The sequence below is a fragment of the Xenopus laevis genome, chromosome 9_10S (assembly GCF_017654675.1).
Source record: "Xenopus laevis strain J_2021 chromosome 9_10S, Xenopus_laevis_v10.1, whole genome shotgun sequence".
In the NCBI taxonomy this organism is placed as follows: Eukaryota; Metazoa; Chordata; class Amphibia; order Anura; family Pipidae; genus Xenopus; species Xenopus laevis.
Genome location: NC_054388.1, coordinates 35,142,232 through 35,150,633, shown reverse-complemented (window position 1 = coordinate 35,150,633; position 8,402 = coordinate 35,142,232). Strand labels below are relative to the sequence as shown.

Sequence of the window (8,402 nt, the reverse complement as noted above, 5' to 3'; positions counted from 1 at the left end):
CCTTTGTTAATCTTAACATGTTCAAGTCTCTTTTGAATTTCTTCATGTGTGAACCATGCATCATTAGTTGTATTACTAGAATTGAGAGTGTTAAGAAGGAAACCTTCACTTACTGGTTCTTCATTTGTGTAGACAGATGAAAAATACGAGTTCAGAATCTGCGCTTTTATTTTGTTTTCATCAACCAGCTGACCCCCCTCTGATAGTAAGGGTCCCACCCCTTCCTGCTTCATTTTTTTACTATTGACATATTTAAAAAATAATTTTGGATTTTTTTTTTTTACTGCTTGCTGCAATATCCTTTTCTATAGCAATTTTAGCTTGCCTTATAGCTTCTTTGCATGATTTATTGGCCTCCTTGTACCTTATAAATGTTTCGGCTGTACCAGCTAACTTGAAAACCTTAAAAGCACGTCTTTTCTTACCCACCTCAACACCAACGCTTCTATTGAACCAAAAAGGTTTTGCTTTGCAACGACGTTCCTTGCTTACAAGTGGAATATACTGACAAGTATATTTATTAAGCAGCATTTTAAAGACTTCACATTTTTGTTCTGTGTTTAACCCTGTGAAAAGCATTTCCCACTTAATATGTTGCAGAGATGCCCTTATACTGTCAAAGTTTGCACGTCTGAAATTTAGTGTTTTAGTTACTCCCTTATAGAATTGCTTCTGCAACAGAATCTCAAAGGAGACCATGTTATGATCACTATTCCCTAAATGCTCACCCACACAAATGTTAGAGATGAGTTCAGTATTGTTAGTTATTACAAGGTCCAAAAGAGAGTTATTCCTAGTAGGTTCTTGAACGAGCTGGAATAAAAAGTTGTCATTCAGCATATTTACAAACCTACTAGCTTTTTCTGTCTTAGCAACCCCATTACCCCAGTCAATGTCTGGATAATTGAAGTCACCCATAGCAACAACTTGACCCAGCTGTGAAGCCGCTTGTATCTGCAAGAGTAGCTGGGCTTCATACTCGACACTTATACGAGGTGGTTTATAACATACACCAATGATAATTCTTTTTGTTACATTTTGCCCAGTCAAAATCTCTACCCAGAGTGATTCTACACCCTCACCAGTGCCAGCTATTTTTATTTCTTTAGCGCATGGCTTTAATTCAGGCTTTACATACAAACACACTCCTCCACCCTTTTTAATCCCTCTGTCCCTCCTAAAAAGGGTGTAACCATTTAAATTCACAATCCAGTCACATGTTTCATCCCACCAGGTCTCAGTGATACCAATTATATCATAATTTTTAGAGCATGCAATTAATTCTAGGTCTCCCATTTTACCTGACAAACTCCGTGCATTTGCCAGCATACAGCGGAGGTTACTACTTTTACTTTTGAAATGTGCATTACTTAGTGAAGAATTATACGTTAAGTTAGTATTATTCTGTTTTCCTTGTAACAGAGGGACCTCCTTAGCTGGTAAACTGGATGCCCCCCTCACTCCTCCCCCATGACCCCTTACTAACCCCACTGCCCCGTCTACACTAGCTTCCCCATAATCCTTTATCTCACCCGCCCCCTCCTTGCCTAGTTTAAACACTCCTCCAACCTCTTAGCCATTCTTTCCCCTAGCACCGCGGACCCCCTTCCATTGAGGTGCAAACCGTCACGGCTGTATAGGTTGTACCCCAACGAAAAGTCAGCCCAGTGCTCTAGGAACCCAAACCCTTCCTTCCTGCACCAAGACTTGAGCCACGCATTAAGCTCCCTAAACTCCCGCTGTTTTCCTAAACTTGCACGTGGCAGAGGCAAAATTTCAGAAAAGATTACATTGGAAGACCTTTCCTTGATCTTAGAGCCTAGATCCCTGAAATCATTCTTTAAGGTCTTCCATCTACCATTTATTTTGTCATTAGTACCGATATGCACTAAGACAGCTGGGTCGTGCCCAGCCCCACTCAATAATTTGTCTATCCGATCAACCACATGCCGAACCCTGGCACCAGGTAGACCGCAAACTGTTCGGTTGTAGCGATCCGGACGACAAATTACCCTATCCACTTTCCTAATAAATTACCCTATCCACTTTCCTAATAATTGATAATGGTGAACTACAGCTTTCTGTATCTTACTATTTGTAATAGGCATTTGGGGACATATTGGGTATTCACTGATATCCAAGTCGGTCACATGTTGCTCATGCCTGATTCAGCCTTATGGCTCCGTGTATATCCTATATCCTTGAGCTAGAATATATATAAGGTGTTGTTGTCCTCATGGGAACATACCAGCTGCATGCCACAAACATAAAACTCTCACTGTCTTTCATTCACCTGATCATTTTGTTTTATAACCACTAGGGATGCACCGAATGCAGGATTCGGTTCAGGATTCGGCCTGTTTCAGCATTCGGCCGAATCCTTGTCCCTGGCCGAACCGAATCCGAATTTGCATATGTAAATTAGGGGTGGGTAGGGAAATCAAGTGACGTTTCATCACAAAAGAAGAATTTTTTCCACTTTTTCATTTCCTGCCCCTAATCTGCATATGCAAATTAGGATTTGGTTCAGTATTCGGCCAAATCTTTCACCAAGGATTCAGGGATTCAGCTGAATCCCAAATAGTGGATTCGGTGCAGCCCTAATAACCACATATGCAGGTAAATGCAAGCATATCACATTCTCCTCTAGAGTTTTGTCTTGCTTATGAGCAAGCTCTATAGTTAGTATAGGTATGGGTATATAGAATTTAATTAAAAGTAGGGAGGGGTGTGTGTATGTTTGCTGGGTTTTCATTTGGAGGGGTTGAACTTGACGGACTTTGTCTTTTTTCAACCCAATTTAACTATGTACTATGTAAGCAAGGGATCTATGGATTTGCAGGAGGAGGGAGTTATTCTTGTAAGGCCCCATCTAGAATTTGCCGTATAGTTTTTATCTCCAGCTCCCGAACAGGACATTATTGTATTAGAGAGGGTGTAGAAGAGCAACTAAGCTGTTAAAAAATATGTAAAATCTTAGCTATGCGGAAAGACTGGCCAAATTGGGGATGTTCACTTAAGGGGTAATAACTATGTATAAATATATAAAGGGGAGCATATAATAATCACTCTAATACTTTATTTACCAGTAGGTGGTGCAAGGTTACCCATTCTGATTAGAAGAAAAGAAGTACCTCCTTAGTATTCGGAAGAGTTTTTTACTGTGAAGCTGTGAAGATGTGGAATTCTCTCCCTGAATCAGTGGTACAGGCTGATACATTAGATAGCTTTAAGAAGGGGTTGGGTGGCTTTTTAGCAAGTGAGGGAATACAGGGTTATGGAAGATAGCTCATAGTACAAGTTGATCCAGGGACAATGTTTAATGTATCAGTTGGTCTGACAGGATTTGTAAAACCTTTTCCTCATATGGTTGGGGGATAGTGATGCCCCTGAAGAGTGAGAGCGTTATAGGCCCAGCCAACCCATGCTCTTATGAGTCCATATTTTTGAGCCAGTAAGGTGGGTTTATTGGAGGAATGCTATGGAGGTAGAACGGCTTTTAAGAAAATCTAGGACCAGTCTGTGCTTGATTGTTCAGTTGAGTCCCCTCACAGTCCAACTCATCACATAGATAGACATTTTATAGTCGGTTTAATAGATTTACGGTAGATGCACACATACAGAATCATTTTATAGAACATTCCACACCATTGAGCTTGCTGGATGAACAAGAACTGAAACCTTAATCACACTAGCATGACCAAAGCCTTAAGACACCAGCTTTGGGTAGAACTTGATCCATAGGAAAACCTTGAAGGAACATCATTAGGAGTGGGTCATACCACTCTGCAGAGCTCATATAGTTATTTGGTAACGGTGAGAAATAGTGCAGACCAGTTAATTTAGGCGAGTAGAGCAATTCCCCTGTAGACCCCCTTAAGGTTGCCATGTGTCCTGCCAGATGGGTATTTCACATTAAGAGTCGGCCAGAGTGTGGGTGTTGCACAGCCCCCTGTGCCCAGGTTACACTGGAACAAACACGGTGAAGTTATTAAAAGTGTCAGTGCACTGACTAAACTCTAATATTAGTATATTCGGTACGATGTTTGTTACAGTGCTTGTTCCCAAACCAGATTTCTACAATCTCAACTCTCTGTGTAGGAAATGTATCTGGTGCAGTGGTTTCATGGTCCGTGAGAACTTCATGTGATACAGAAAGTCTCTTAATCTTATGAAATGCTCAGCAATCTCCTTGAGTTCTGAACTGCTCAGCAACCTCCTGGTGTTCTGGAATACGCCTTAATTTCCTTGTATTTTGATATAGTTAGTAATCTTCTTGAATACTTTCCAATGCTCTATATTCTAGTTTCCTTATTTGTATTATAGCTACTATATCTGTATTTGTGAATTAGCTGGGGTACTTTTGTGCTAGTTCTGCATAATACACCAGACTCATTTGAGTTTCCATATATTACCTTAAGAATTGTACCATATACTGTACGTGGCCACTAGATGGATTGCGCTGTACATCTAACAGTGTTTAGTAGGAAGCATTAGGTGAGGGGCCAAGAGCAACATGAAAAGGGTAGAAGAGCTAAAATATGGCGGCTTGGAATGCAAGACACTGGGTACAGAAGGAATGCCAAGAAGCGCTGATGTGACTTTGCATGGTTATGGGGTTTCCCACTTGCAATCTACAAATTTACTGCACCTCATGCTCATTATTCTTTGGATCTTTTAAAGGGAAAGAAAACCCTGATTCTTTAGAGGGTGCTAATTGTTCGGCTCTCTCCCAGTGAACCCAATTGCTAAGGATTTTCCCAGCCCAAATGCACCGGCCCTGAAGGAAAAAACTAATTGCCACCAGTATGACCCCCCCAAGCATTTTATGACACGGTGCCGCCTCCAGTATTAGGTGATAGAGACAGTGTGGCACACCCATAGTGTTTCATGACATTATCAGGTCCCTGGTAATTCACCTCACTTGCACTTTCCTGCACTGTCCTCCATGGCTCGCGTCTGTCTCTTTTCCTCTCTTTCTGTTCCTGACTATTCTGTCTACTTTATCAGCCCTCCTTCTTGCACCTGCTCGTCCTCCACCCCAACCCACCTCTGTTCACCCATCTCACTTGCTTCTTCTCCTATACCAGAGCTTAAACCGGAGAGCTCCGATATTGGAAAACTGTAAGAAAAAGGGTGAAGTGGCAAAATGGCATCACCCATATCCCCACAATTCCTGCACTGTCTAATAAAGTATGTGATGATTATAGTTTATTTGTACTGTATGTTCAGCCACAAGGGCCTGTAATTCTGCACAAGGTGGAGGCTCTAATGGCAATGGCTGCAGATGTTATTTAGAGACTAAGGGAATGACACATTGGGGGGAATACACAATAGCAGTGATAGTGAGACAAAATAAAAGTGGAGGTAAAACTGACGGAGTTCCATCCATATTCACAAGACTCTCTGCTTCTGTGAATTTGTCTTTTAAACAGAACAGTTCTGAGCCTGTGCCAACATTTGCCAGGTTGGCTTTACTTGACCTTGTTTATTATTCATTTCTGATTACACAGAAAACAGGGCTTGTACCCTGACAACAGGCTGCTAATCCTCATGAATAGGCTAATTAGTCCCCTATACAGAACCTAAAAGTGGGTGAATGGAGACTGGGTGAAACAATGTAGAGATCACCCAGATGGAAGTGTTACATTGAGCTTTACTCCATTTTAAAAACATCGGGAGCAAATTATGTAAAAAAAATTGTTTTCTTCTCCGTTTTTTGTTGTTTTAAAGAAATATTGACAAAAGTGTCTGTAAACTGTTCTTTCTTTCTTGTGTGTAAATAGCGCCCCCTCCAGCCCATTCTCTCTTTTCTTCTCTTGTAGACGAGCAAAGGAGAAGTAAAGGACTAATGCACTAGATTGCTGTTCACAAGTGCAAGGTATTCACAGTTTCTCTGTGCCATTGTGAAACATGTCTACTAGTGCTGTACTAGTAATGTACATGCCTGTACCTGCCCCACATACATTATAGTGCTTTTCCTATATAGCGCTACTGTGCAGAAAAGTGCTAAATTAACAGGTCTAGGGGCATACAGGTATGGGATCAGTTATCTGGAAACCCATTATCCAGAAAGCTCCGAATTATGGAAAGGCCGTCTCCCATAGACTCCATTGGAATTAAATAATCCAAATTTTCTAAAATGATTTCCCTTTTCTCTGTATTAAAACAGTACCTTGTACTTGAGCAAAACTAAGATATAATTAATCATTATTGGAAGCAGAACCAGTCTATTGGGTTCATTTAGTGTTTACATGATTTTCTAGTAGACAAGATCTGAAGATCCAAATTATGGAAAGACCCATTTTCCTGAAAACCCCAGGTTCCAAGCATACTGGATAAGAGGGCCCATACATGTACTAATAAAGTGCCATATTCTACTCTCTTATGTGCTTTATCCCAAGCACTAATCCCCATTACCGTTTATTTTTAAGAACTCTTGCCTTGCCCAAGACCAGGGTGAAAACTCTCATTCATAAACAGGGTGAGGTATTTCCCAAGTGGCCAAAATCCTATTTATTTTCTTTGGACCCTGCCCTATCAACAGTGGGTGGGGGTGTACTGATCGGGCACCTCTGCATAATCATTTGTCCTTCACTTTTCACAGGATAAGGGATTCCAGGGGACTCTTAGGATGTTTGCGCATTTGACGCCTGCGGTTTCCCCCGCTGCTCAAGGTGCCTTTTGGCCCCTGGAATTTGCTTAATGTTCACCCCCAATGTTCTCTTATACTGTGTTTATACTGTGTTTATGCAGGTAATTACACAAGTACACACAACAAAGCAGATGTCATTTATTGCTTGCTTTTCTTCTGTTAGCACAAAGTGCATACAAATTAAAAAGAGAGCACAAAATAAACTAAATTTTGTAGGAAGTCTGCCCCAACTCCAGTGCCCAGAAGGCAAATATAAGGGGAACCCCAAATTCATTTTATTCTGAATAAATAATTAACTAGATAACTTGATACTGATGGTATTATGGTTAAAATTGTTAAACAAAGGCTATGTCCGTTTAGTTCATCCTGAAAAACGAATTCTAATGTGCATTTGTATTTCTGTACCTTTTATGGAGAGAAAAAAGAAATCTCAGCGATTCAGACACCCTGTACTATATACCAAAATATATAGCCATACCAGCAAGGGGCAAATGAATCTAATTCTTCAAATAAGTGTCTGGCTAATTCTGAATTCTGGCAACAAATATTTCATTTTACTACAGGTATGGGACCTGTTATCCAGAATGCTCGAGACTTGGGGTTTTCAAGCTAACGGATCATTCCATAATTTGGATCTTTATACCTTTAGTCTACTAGAAAATCATGTAAACATTAGATAAACCCAATAATATCTTAGTTGGGATCAAGTACAAGGTACTGGGTTTTTTTTTATAGAGAAAAATCAAATCATTTTGATTTGGATAAAACTGAGTTTATGGGAGAAGGCCTTTACATAATTTGGAGTTTTCTGCATAACAGGCTTCTGGATAACGGGTCCCATACCTGTACTCAAAAGTTCCAAATGACCTGTAACATGTATCTATAAATGTTGATTAGCGATGCTATCAATTAAAGTGATCTCAGTTGTGCTACGTGTCTCACATAATATAAAAATAATGTGCCCCCTGTAGTAAAATATAAGGTTAGTAATGGCCTTGATATGGTCAGGGAACTCCTTGGTGATTCTTCAGCATATAGGACTGCTGTTCCATATCCTATGTACAACAGCAACATGAACATTTAGATTTCCCCTTCCATTGTTATTACCCCTACAAGTATAGAGGCCTGTCCTTAGGGACTAAGGAGCTCCATTATTTAAAATCCAAACTCATTAATAATCAACTCTTTTTCTTATTGAATTAAACCTCCACCACCCCCCCAACAGCCCATGGTGCGTATGTGGGAGTACAGCCTCATTGAAAAGAATTCATCACTTTTACTCCTGCGCTCCCCTGCGGCTGAACGCATAAAACCGGAACGCAGGGGAGCGCAGATTCAAACGCCTTTGAGTAAGGGCCCTAATTAATGACCCCAGAGTTGTTTAGATTGCCATGTGCTGCATTTCATTATGTGGCTGTATTAAAACTCTCATTATACATACAGTGCACCTTAGAGCAAGGGAACATGTGCTGTATGATGAAGGATTTGTTTGCAAACATAAGGACCTTTAAATATACCGTATATACTCGCGTATAAGCCGAGTTTTTCAGCACCCAAAATGTGCTGAAAAACTCAAACTCGGCTTATACGCGGGTCATACCTCCTTCCGCGGCCCCAGCAGGACTGTCTGTGACTGACTGTGTCGCCGCCCGGAGCAGGTCCAGGAGCTCCGGGCGGCGCGTCCTTCCCTGCCGGCGTTCGCTCCCAAAATGGCGGCGCCCATGGCCGCCACGTGGGCACGGGTCGG

At 41.1% G+C, this 8,402-nt stretch overlaps 1 long non-coding RNA gene across 1 annotated transcript in view; it reads left to right on the top strand.

Annotated features, from left to right (window-relative positions):
• LOC121399039 overlaps window positions 1-5,857 on the top strand; it is a 21,958-nt gene extending 16,101 nt beyond the window's left edge. Inside the window, exon 5 of the long non-coding RNA XR_005964698.1 lies at window positions 5,826-5,857. This is a non-coding gene — a long non-coding RNA (uncharacterized LOC121399039). The remainder of the gene's footprint in view (window positions 1-5,825) is intronic.
• The last annotated feature ends 2,545 nt before the right edge of the window (window positions 5,858-8,402 follow it).